General features: G+C 46.5%; 1 protein-coding gene across 7 annotated transcripts in view; it reads left to right on the forward strand.

The window, feature by feature from the left end:
* kmt2e (lysine (K)-specific methyltransferase 2E) overlaps window positions 1-12970 on the forward strand; it is a 226048-nt gene that overhangs the window by 135479 nt on the left and 77599 nt on the right. The gene's annotated exons all lie outside the window — the stretch shown is intronic.

The following is a 12970-nucleotide window of genomic DNA, read 5'->3' on the forward strand; positions in this document are numbered from 1 at the left end:
GCTGCCTCCACAAGATCCTGCAAATCCATTGGCAGGATAGGCACACCGTCAGTGTTCTCGCTCAGGCCAACATCCCCAGCATCGAAACTTTGACCACGCTCGATCAGCTCCGATGGACGGGCCACATCGTTCGCACGCCCGATACGAGACTCCCAAAACAAGCGCTCTACTCGGAGCTCCGACACGGCAAGAGAGCCCCAGGTGGGCAGAGGAAACGCTTCAAGGACACCCTCAAAGCCTCCTTGAAAAGGTGAAACATCCCCACCGACACCTGGGAATCCCTGGCCCAAGACCGCACAAAGTGGAGGAGAAGCATCCGGGAAGGTGCCGAACACCGAGTCTCTTCGCCGGGAGCAAGCATAAGCCAAGCGCAAGCAGCGCACGTCAACCCAAGCACCCCACCCACCCGCCCCTTCAGCCACCGTCTGCCCCACCTGTGACAGAGACTGTAGGTCCCACAGAGCCCTGTTCCTGGGACTAGGGACAGGGTCACTGGCAAGGCTTGGAAGCTAAGCAGAGCCAGGCCTGGTTAGTACCTGGAGGGGTGACCATCAGGGAAGACCAGGTGCAGAAGGTCACGGAAGGAGCCCCGAGGAGGGGCAGTTGGTGAGAAGGCCCCGGGAGGAGCGGCTGGTGAGCAGGCCCGGGCGTTGGGCTGAAGATTGTCGGACAGGAGGAATGGTGGAAATGGAATGGCGGCGCGCACCGACGCAGCGGCTTTGCTTCTCCCAGTCATGGGAGCTTGCAAGATCACATTTCGTTGTTCATGTACTTGTGCAATGGCAATAAAGTTGAATTATTATTATTATTGGACTCATCAGTCACCTGAGAACTAATTTTTAATGTGGAAGCAAGTCATCCTCGGTTCCGAGGGACTGCCTAAGAAGAAGAAATGCATCAATGTTATTCGCCTCAACTACTCCTTGTGATAGCGAGTTCCACATTCTAACCATTCTCTGGGTATTGTAGTTTAATCAAGGTTCTATACAAGTTTAACATGTCTGCTTTTCAATTCTATCCCTCTAAAAATTAACCCTAGTGCTTTGTTTGCTTTTTTATGGCCTTATTAACCTGCGTTACTTTTAGTGATGTGTATCTGTACCCCCAGATCCCTCTGCTCCTCTACCCCATTCAGACGCTTATTTCCAAGGAATATGTGGCCTCCTAATTCTTCCTACCAAAATGCACCACCTCACACTTATCTATATTAAAGCTCATTTGCCAGTTACGTGCACATTCTGCAAGTTTATTAACGTTTTCCTGTATTTTGTCGCAGACCTCCACTGTATTAATTACAGCCCCCAATTTGGTGTCGTTTACAAATTTTGAAATTGTTCTTCCGATTCCCGAGTCTGAATTGTTTATATAAATGGTGAACAACAGTGGTCCCAGCACCGATCCTTGTGGAACAACACTTCCCATCTTTTGCCTGTCTGAGTAACTACCTTCAACCTCTACTCTGTCTTTTCTGAGGTCATAGAATCATAGAATAGTACAGCACAGAAGAGCAATCCAGTTAGTCCTACTCTTTCTCCACATCCCTGCAATTTTTTCTCCTTCAAGTATTTATCCAATTCCCTTTTGAAGGCTTCTGTTCAAACTGTTTCCACCTCGATCAGGCAGTGCAATCTCAAATCCTAACTTGTTTCCTCGTGTCCCCTCTGATTCCTTTGCCAATCACCTTAAATCTGTGCCCTCTGGTTATCGACCCTTCAGTCATTGTAAACAGTTTCTCTTATCTAAACCCTTCATGATTTTCAACAGCTCCATCAAATCTCCTCTTGGTCTTCTCTGCTTTAAGGAGAACAATCGCAGTTTCTCCAGTCTATCCACATAACTGTAACCCTCCTCCCTGGAACCATTCTCATGAATCTCTTCTGCACCCTTTCCAAAGCCTTAATGTCCTTCCTAAAGTGTGGCGCCCAGAATTGGACACAATACTCCAGCTGGGGCTGAGCCAGTGTTTTATATAGGTTTAGCATAACTTCCTGGCTTTTGTACTCTGTGCCTCTATTTATAAAGCCCAGGATCCCATAAACTGTATTAACTGCTTTGTTAACCTGTCCTGCCATCTTCAAAGATTTGTACAGAAACCCCCCCAGGCCTCTCTGTTCTTGCACCCCCTTTAAAATTGTACTAATTGTACCAAAACACTAGGTTTTGTAGCCAGCTTGTTACCCAATTTAGACAGGAAGGATCAGCTGGCCTTGCTAACTCCCAAACTTGTGAGTCATACACCAGGATGGTTTAACTTGTGTTGAATTTCACTGATGAAATGAATAAAACATGCTGCTCTGTGCTGAATTTCTGTATCATTTAACTATACCAAAAGTAACTTTGTTTAAGGATGCACATAACACTGGCATAAGCAGCTTGTGAAAGTGCAGTCTGGCCTTGGCAATAGTTGCTAAACATAACCGCTAGTCTCCCTCAGCATCATGCTCCTGGACTACCACAGCAGCAATTCACTGCCATCAGGCTGAGGCCGGTGAACATCAGGTTTACCCCAGACAAATCAAGATCCAGGCTCAAACATGCTGCACCATCAAACAGCCCTTTCTTCAGCAATAAAAACAAAAAACATTTGATCTCTCCGAGGTAATAAAATCAGACACAATTTCCCAACTTCTACCCTTCAAGTGTCTAGAAGTGCTCCACTGAAATGTCCCCTATAAAAAACCTCCCAGAAATAGTGGAGAACCAAGGGTCTAGCGAGAATGAGGAATGGAAAGAAATTAGTATTAGTAAAAAAAACTACTGGAGAAATTAATGGGACTGAAAGCCGATAAATCCACTGGACCCGATGGCCTACATCCTAGGGTTTTGAAAGAGGTGGCTATAGAGATAGTTGGATGCATTGGTTGTCATTTTCCAAAATTCCATAGATTCGAGAATGGTTCCCGCAGGTTGGAAGGTAGCAAATGTAACCCCACTATTTAAGAAAGGACGGAGAGAGAAAACGGGGAAATATAGGTTACTTAGCCTGACATCAGTAGTAGGGAAAATGCTAGAATCTATTATTAAGGATGTGGTAACAGAGCACTTAGAAAATAATAATAGGATTGGGCAGAGTCAACACGGATTTATGAAAGGGAAATCGTGTTTGACAAATCTGTTAGAGTTTTTTGAGGTTGTTGGCCTTCGTAGCGAGAGGGTTTGAGTACAGGAACAAGGCTGTCTTGCTGCAGTTGTACAGGGCCTTGGTGAGACCACATCTTGAGTATTGTGTGCAGTTTTGGTCGTCTTCTCTGAGGAAGGATGTTCTTGCCATGGAAGGAGTTCAGCAATGATTCACCAGGCTGATACCTGGGATGGCAGGAATGACGTATGAGGAGAGATTGGGTCGATTGGGCTTATACTCGCTGGAGTTTAGAAGAATGAGAGGGGATCTCATTGAAACTTATAAAATTCTGACAGGACTGGACAGACTAGATGCTGGAAGGATGTTCCCGATGGTCGGGGAGTCCAGAACCAGGGGTCACAGTCTAAGGATAAGGGGTAGGCCATTTAGGACAGAAATGAGGAGGAATTTCTTCACCCAGAGAGTGGTGAAACTGTGGAATTCTCTACCACAGAAGGCAGTGGAGGCCAATTCATTATATATATTCAAGAAGGAGTTGGATATATTTCTCACGGCTAAAGGAATCAAGGGGTATGGGGAGAAAGCAGGGACAGGGTACTGAATTTGAATGATCAGCCATGATCGCATTGAATGGCGGAGCAGGCTCAAGGGGCTGAATGGCCTACTCCTGCCTTCTATGTTTCTATTAATACGGGGCATTAATATAGCACATTCTGCTGAACAGCAGGTTCCATTTACTAAGAAAACAAACACTTCCATAAGAATCACCATTTCAACAACAACTTATATAGTGCCTTGAGCGGAGTAAAACGTGCCACGGCATTTCACAGGAGCGTTAGCAATCAACATCTGACACCGAGCCACATAAGGAGATATTAGGGCAGGTGACCAAAAGCTTGGTCAAAGAGGGAGGTTTTAAGGAGTGTCTTAAAAGAGGAGAGTGTGGTAGAGAAACGGAGAGGTTTAGGGAGGGAATTCCAGAGCATAGCGCCTAGGCAGCGGAAGGCACGGCTGCCAAAGGTGGAGAGATTAAAATAGGGGATGCGCAAGAGGCCAGAATTGGAGGAGCACAGAAATCTCGGAGCGGACATGTGGTTGGAAGTTTATCTCGGGGTCAAATACAACACCAAGGTTGAATTACTAATGGATCAACATTATTACTAAAGGTACGGAGTGACAGTGACACCAGTTATTTGGAGGGCTGCACATGAATCAAACCTGATTCACCTTCCCATGGTTTTACACCTGTTCAGTTAAGGGAAAAATACAATTTTGCTTTTAAAAAATTTACATTTTGTCTTCTCTACACTATGGCTAGGCGATCAGTTCACTACCCCTCTGCACAGATCCCCAAACACATTTCCAGCTCCTCTACCCTGTACATGGATACAAATGTGTCCTCTCTGGTGAAGAAGGCCCAGCAGCACCTATATTTCCTAAGGAGGCTGAAGGGATGTAACCTGTCACCCCTGATCCTCTCTAACTTTTACCGCTGCACAATAGAGAGCATCCTGACGAACTGTATCAGTGTGGTATGGCAGCTGTAGCTCCTATGACCGGAAAGCCCTGCAGCGGGTAGTCAAAACTGCCCAACGCATTACCGGCACCCGGCTACCGACCATTGAGAACATCTACCAGAAACACTGTTTACAGAGGTCACGGACCATCATCAAAGACCCTACCCACCCCAGCCACAGTTTGTTCGCCCCCCTGCCATCTGGGAGACGCTACAGATGCATTCGCACCCGAACGACCAGATTTAGGAACAGCTTCTTTCCCAGGGCTGTCATCCTATTGAACTCTGCAAATAAACTCTAAAGCCTGCACATCTGCCAATGCACTTTATTATGTTTATGTTACAAGTCAAATGAATGTTAAATGTCTTAATCAAAATGTACACTCTCGGGAGCCGCAAGCTTACATTTCGTTGTACTGCACTTGTGCACTAACAATGACAATAAAGTTAATTATTATTATACATAACCCACCCACTACCCTCTGGCCCAGGAACACGGCGGGGGGGGGGGGGGGGATCACACTCCCTGCCCACGAACACGGGGGCACACTCCCGGCCCACGAACACGGGGGCACACAGGATGGAGCATGTTCATCATCATTTTGTATCTTCTCGCTCTATCCTTGGAGAGCAGTGTGAAGTAGTGGAAGGATTCGCAGGTTGATTAAGAGTCTGACAGGCTGTGTCTTAACGCTCCTTCAATTGCCGTAACCATCTTTATGTCAGCCGGTAGGGTGGTTAGTCCTATATGGTGGGAGGGTTTTATGGGCTCCCACAACCGATACGATGAGGGAGGCCCACCCACCGGACACGAATATCCCGCTGGATGTCAACTCAGATTTCAGAGCTGGAGCTCCGACTCCACTCGCCGGGGCGGTCTGGAGTGGGGTTCGAACCCCACACCTTCTGACTTAGAGGCGGGAATGCTACCATTGAGCCAAAGTCCCGCTCCATGGAGCATGTTACAAGGCTAACATACCGAAGGATTAAGATTACCAAGACAGAAGGTTAAATGATTTATCACCAATGTCTCTGACAGAGACTGGCCACGTCCTTGAGACAGATTGCAGACGGAGTCCATTTGTGGTTTGATATCAGCGATGGCTGCCATGCTGGAAAGTTACGGACAATTGGTGACGTGACCTACGCTGCAGGGATACCTGGTTCACTGCACAGAAAGCCACAGAAAAACACCTTACTAAACAGCCTCTAAAATGGAGAGTCTAACCATCAGAATGTCCATTTGTAGCTCCAGAGAATTCAGATTAATGTAAACACAATGAATCATTTAAATTTAATTTTTATTGATCAATGTTGGAGGCTTTGAGGACACTCAGTTCCGAACAGTGCAAGAGGCAGGTTCATCATCCGAAAGCATTGTTAACCCAGATGCTTGAGCTGGATGTTGGTATAGTTCCCTCACACCGAATGGCTGGGAGGACTTACTAAACACCTCTCCCACTAAGAAAGCAAGCAAAATAATTTGTTCAAAAGGTGGCAATGGGCTCTTCCTGGGACACAGCTTCACAGAAACCGCCAAAACTCCAGGATCTTGTCCAAATGGTCATTGCTCATGGGTTAGCCCAGACTGGAGGGCCGGAGGGGGCCTGACACCGGAGGGGGCCGGCGGGGGGCCCGACACCGGAGGGGGCCGGCAGTTCAGCCACATTCTGTTAACACACATGAACACACACTTTCCATCGGGGTCATTGGACAGTGGACAGGAGCAGAGAACCTACCCGATCCGAACCCCTAACTAATGAGCATCCATATCCCACTGCTTCCCCAGCTGAGATCAGTTAACTGCACAGAATGTGAATCAAATCCAAATCTATTCATCTTGTTTGTTATTTAAAAGCAGTGCAGATGGCAACGAGGGTCAAATGGAACCGACTATGGTAATACTTTGTTCAATGCTACTTCTGGCACTTGAGGTCCAATAGTTTTTCTATAACTACATTTTTCTAAACATGGAAAAAAAAGCTTTGGCGCTTGAAATCTGCATTAAATCCCAGGCATAGCAGAAATCTTCACTGCGATGGGACAGGGTGCTTTTTGATCAAACACAAATTTTATGTCTCTGGCCTGCTCATAATCGACTGACTGCCCCAGCTGATGCTCGTGTGTGAGATTAACTAGATAGGCTCATGTCTAGCACATTTGGGGAGATCCTGGCAATAGATTTTTTTTTTTGACAAATGTAACAGAAACCTTCCTGCCTCGCTCACCTTCACTCCATGCTCACTTTTATTTCAGTGTTGTTCTGAGTTAACAAGCCAGTGCCCTGGAAACCAGGACCAGGTGTGATACATTTAATGATATAGAAACAGGAGGAGGCCATTCAGCCCCTCAAGTGCCATTCAATTAGATCACAGCTGACCTGCACCTCAGCTCCATATCCCTGAAATACCTTTATCTAATAAATATCTATTGATCTCAGTCTTGAAAATTCCAATCGACCTCCAGCATCCACAGCCTTTTGGGGGAAGAGAGTTCCAGATTTCCACTTCCGTGTGTGAAAAACTTACCGAATTTCATTCCCGAATGTCCTGGTTCTAATTTGAAGATTGCGCCCCCTTGTTCTAGATTCACCCACCAGAGGAAATAGTTTCTATCTACTCCATCAAATCCTTTTAACATTTTAAACACTTTGATTAGATCACCCCTTAATCTTCTACACTCGCGGGAATACAAACCATGTTTATGCAGCCTGTCCTCATAATTTAACTCTCTAAGCCCCATTCTAGTCAAGCTGTGCTGCCATTTGCTTTATTTCATAGATATGACAGCAGCCTGACTAATTTTAAAATACAAAAATTAAATCTTCCAACCACTTTCATGGCCTAGAAGTGCACACGTTGATCGGTGCACATCATTTATAGGTGAGTGGGTGAAAAGGCCAGGAGTCAATGCAATTTAACAGGAGAGAGGACAAATAACCTGCCACTTTAACTAGTTTAATATCTTTAATCCATGCCAGGCTAGAGCAGCTGGGTCTGAAATGACTGCTAATTGCTCGGTGACAAATCTCAGTAACCGGTGACCATGTTTGTCTTTGTTAACCTTTAAATAACTTTAAAGTGCTACACAAAAGAGTAACTCGGCACTAATAATCACTGACACTTAACCTGCACAAAGGAACAGTAAATGATTGCAGGGCCAGAAACAGACAACAAATAATTAAATCAGATGATGGAAGCACACATCAGATATAAGCACTCAGGAATACCAATGCAAAAAGGGAGGCTTTTTAATATTTAAACCCAAGGGCACAGTTTAGTTGGGGAGGTACACGCCCAAAATGACCACTTGTTTTTTTCTCTATTTTCTCTGACCAGCTGTATATTTTCAGCTTTTATTTCAGATTTCCAGCATATGCAGTTTTTTCTTTGTTTTGTTTTGGGGGTGTTTGCTAATCCCTCTCATGCTCCTGACAGCACTGCGGTTTCACAGGCCTCCAATATTTTCTCTGTGGTCCATCTTCACGTGTGAACCTAGAAGATTTAACTGTGCTGGGCACTGCAGCGGAGTCTGATCATACCCTGGAGGGGGGGGGGGGGGGGGGACGAGAGGGTGCTGCGTTGAGTGCTTTGATCTTAATGTTTAATTGGTGGAAGGTACTGCTTACGCAGAACTGGACGTTGGATGTTGGGCAAGCAGTCTGACAGCAGATGTATGGGAGGGGCTGAGAGTTGTACCAAAGAACCACAGGAGGCAGCCTTTTGGCCCAATGTGTCTGTGCCCGCTCTAAAAGCTACAGAAATGCTAAAACTATCCCCCCTATGGTGGCGGAGTGGAGCGAGGTATCATCAGCATGTATGTGGAGCTGACCCATTTCTCGGGCTGATGTTGCCATGGGGCAGTATGCAGATGAGGAAAAGGAGGGGGCCAAGGACGGATTCCTTGAGGGACTCGCGTGGTGACAGTGCGGGGTGGGAAAAGTAGTCATTGCTGGAGAGGCTCTGGCTACAACTGGACTGGCAAGAGTGGACCAAAGCAAGGGTAATCTCGTGGCGCTGGACAATGGAGGAGAGGTGTTGGAAGCCACACATTCTGAAGGCTATAGACAGGTCATAAAGGATGAGACGGGACATTGCACCATGATCACAATCACACAGAATGTTGTTTGTGACTTTGGTCGGGGTCATTTTGGTACGGTGGGAGGGGCTGAAACCCGATTGGAAAGATATGGGAAGGAACAACGCCTTAAAAGACTTGAGGAATGTGAGGTTGGTGATGGGATGGAAGTGAGCTAGGACAGAGAGGTGGGAGAGAGTTTTTGAGAAGGAAGCTGATGATAGCAGTTTTGAAAAGGTGGGGGACAGTGCCTGAGGAAAGGGAACCATTTAAAATATCAGCTCACATGGGGGCTAGGAATGGAAGTTGGGTGGTCAGGAATTTAGTGGTGCGGGATCGAGGGAGCATGACATCATATCCCATCAAACATCTGGAGTTAAATGATTGTAGGCACTGAGCCCTGGATATATATAAACACATGTTGTCATATCCCAGCTCCTGCTAATGCCTTTCTGCAGCTATCATTCCCAAATCTCATTTGTTTCCTCATGGGCTGTGTAATGGACAGCTACTTTTAGCCTTGTGGGAGGACCTACACAGGAGGATTTCCAATGTGCCAGCCACCTTGATAGCCCTCAAAGACCAATGCCACATGCCAGGCTTACACTGGTGCTTTAATCCAGGTCCTCGTGTGAGGGGCTTTGGAAAATGGGTCTCCATCAGAGGTCAAGGTTGTAACTGCCATATAAAATGATATATAAAAAGTAAAAGGATAGTTAAAGGGTGGGGCTGATTAGGGGCAAAAAAGGAAATCTTCTTGTGAAGGCAGACGCCACAAATGAGTTCTTTGCATCTGTCTTCACAAAAGAGGATGAAGTTAATGTCACAGTAGAGGAGGAGGGAATAGAGATATTGGATAGGATAAAGAGATAGAAAAGGTGCTAAATAGGTTGGCATTGCTCAAAATTAACAAGTCAGCCAGTCCAGATGGGATGCATCCTAGGTTGCTGAGGGAAGCTAGGGTGGAGATAGTAGAAGCCCAGGTCACAATCTTTTAATCCTCCTGGTATATTGGAGTGGTGGCAGAGTCCTGGAGGATTGCAAATGTTACACCTGTTTAAAAAGAGGGGATAAACCTGGTAACTACAAGCCAATCAGTCTAACATCAGTGGAGGGAAAATGACTATGGAGACCATCGTCAAGAAAGCGTATGGGATTCTTGGCTTTATAAATGGGGGCATTGAATACAAAAACAAGGAAGTCACGCTAAACCTTTATAAATCTCTGGTTAGGCCTCAGCTGGATTATTATATACAATTCTGGGCCCCACACTTTAGGAAGGATGTCAAAGCCCTGGAGAGGGTACAGAGGAGGTTTACCAGGATGATACCTGGAATGAGGGAGTTCAGTTATGTAGGGAGATTGGAGAAGCTGGGATTGTTGTTCTTCAAGCAGAGAAGATTAAGGGGAGACCTAATAGATATTCAAAATTATGTGGGGTTTTGATAGAGCAAGTAGGGAGAAATTATTTCCTCTGGCAAGTGGGTCAGTAGCCAGAGGGCATAGATTTAAAATAATTGGCAAAAGAACTAGAGGGGAAATGAGGATAAACGTCTTCACACAGAGGGTTAACCTCTCGAATCCAACATTTTTGTACAGAAAGAAGTTACAGGAAACTTTTGATTTACCGGCACCTAAATAACCGGAAATCTCGGTTAACCGGCAAAATTCAGGAGTAGGTTCAGGTAACTTTTATTACTTGCCTTCCTCCATTTGTTGCTGTGCAAGGGTGTGGCTGCAGCTGTTGCTAAGCTACAGAGACACTTGCAACTTGTGGCCATTGTTCTGAAGCACAGGGTTTGTTGTTTTATACGGAGCTCTCAGCTCCGTATCTTTTACTATAGCTTTCGGTTATCCGGAATTTTTGATGAACCGGCACCACGTCGGTCCCGTCCGTGCCGGATAAAAAAAAGTTTCCTGTACTGTATCTAACAGTTTGACTTGCATCAGCAAAGCACATTCAAGAGTTCACAGGCACAATGCCCATTCTAATGCCTGCCTTGACCCGAGATCTTGTGTTAGCTGGTCAGTTGCACTGGGGTCATCATTTCCATTCTGAACAGACAACAATTCAAATAGAACTCGAGCTGCTCAGCTCCTGAGCTCCAGAATTGGGTAGGTCGGCCAACTGCTTGAGATAACATCAGAAAAATTCAGTTTTGTATGAGAATTGGCCATTTCTTGGCTGGAGTCATACCTAGCACAAAAGAAGATGGTTGTGGTGGTTGGAGGTCAATCATCACAGCCCCAGGACATCATGGCAGAGTTCCTCAGGGCAGTGTCCTCGGCCCAACTATCTTCAGCTGCTTCATCAATGACCTTCCTTCCATCATAAGGTCAGAAGTGGGGATGTTCGCTGATGACTGCACAGTGTTCAGTGCCATTCGCAACTCCTCAGATAATGAAGCAGTCCATGCCCACATGCAGCAAGACCTGGACGACATTCAGGCTTGGGCTGATAAGTGACAGGTAACATTCACGCCACACAAGTGCCACGCAATGACTATCTCCAACAAGCGAGAGTCTAACCACCACCCCTTGACATTCAACGGCATTACCATCGCCGAATCCTCCACCATCAATATCCTGGGGGTCATCATTGACCAGAAACTTAACTGGACCAGCCACATAAATACTGTAGCTACAAGAGCAGGTCAGAGGCTAGGTATTCTGCGGCGAGTGTCTCACCTCCTGACTTCCCAAAGCCTTTCCACCATCTACAAGGCACAAGTCAGGTGTGTGGCGGAATACTCTCCATTTGCCTAGATGAGTGTAACTCCAACAACACTCAAGAAGCTCGACACCATCCAAGACAAAGCAACCTGCTTGATTGGCACTTCATCCACCACCTTAAACATTCACTCCCTCCACCACCGGTGTACCGTGGCTGCAGTGTATACCATCTACAAGATGCACTGCAGCAACTCGCCAAGGCTTCTTCGGCAGCGCCTCCCAAACCCGCGACCTCTACCACCTAGAAGGACAAGGGCAGCAGGTGCATGGGATCACCGCCACCTCCAAGTGCCCCTCCAAGTCACACACCACCCTGACTTGGAAGTATATCGCTGTTCCTTCATCGTCGCTGGGTCAAAATCCTGGAACTCCCTGCCTAACAGCACTGTGGGAGTATCTTCACCACACGGACTGCAGCAGCTCAAGAAGGTGGCTCGCCACCACCATCTCAAGGACAACTAGGGATAGGCAATAAATGCTAGCCTTGCCAGCGATGCCCGCATCCCAGGAACGAATTAAAAGAAAATTTGAATAAAGGCGAGTCACAGGTAGCAGAAAAACGCAGTGTCCAGACTGTGTACATACAGAAGGGAGCTGTACGTATCTGCAATTTTTCCACTCACATAAATTAGAAAGAAAAGGCCCATCAGTGCCCACCCTAACCATTAGACCAGGGTATTCAAACTGAGGCCCTGGGCACATGCAGCCTTGAGCTGTTTACAACTCCAAACTGGAGCCCAGACGTCCGCCATCACACAGACACACCAGAAAAGTCATTTGATGCTGGCGTACTGGTTGCCACAACATCTCGTATTAGTTCAACTGCGCGGTGGTTTCAGGCTTCCTGCCTCTGCTTACACAGAGAGTCATGCACAGTGTTTGACAATTAGCATCACGGTACATTCGACTACAGCGCAATGTAACAACAGTACTGTAGGGTCACCACCATCTCCTTTGCACCACCATAAATAACCAGGCTGGCTACAGCACCCGCTACTTGGTAAATCAAAAACCAATGACTCTGAACAGTCACTCAACCTATCCAGTGCACGCAATATTTAAGCCACTTTACTGACCAGATTTCATCTTCCTCTGCATCAGTTCCAATTTCATATTCCCTTCCCTTCTGAGTCACAAATCTGTCAACATTTTTGTTTACAATTTTCTCCCAAAGCACCTACTTTGGGGTATTCTTCCAAAGGTGCCGGTCACCTCAGCACGTGCCAAGGCTATGCCAACTGTGGGGAGCATCACAGCCCAGCCTGCTTGCCACTTCCACCTGTCCAACAGGGGCCATCAGTTAGCAGAAACCTTGGCTGATATTTCCCTCTTAACCCAGGGGTGCTCAGGCCAACTGCAACTCATTAACTGATGCCTCGACTTCAATCAGCTAAGTCCCCGACAGACCTGGAATCAAACATGGCACCTTCTGGTCTATCTGGCTTAGTACTGCATGGGGCAGTGTCTTTACACACCATCAACTACAGACCATCATGGTTCAGGGCAAACCCCTCTTTTAAGGCCCAACCAGAACCTGTGTTATTGTGCTAGTCTGTTCCATA

This window comes from Somniosus microcephalus, chromosome 17 (genome assembly GCF_052327205.1).
Source record: "Somniosus microcephalus isolate GS21.2 chromosome 17, FLI_Smic_1.0, whole genome shotgun sequence".
Lineage (NCBI taxonomy): Eukaryota > Metazoa > Chordata > Chondrichthyes > Squaliformes > Somniosidae > Somniosus > Somniosus microcephalus.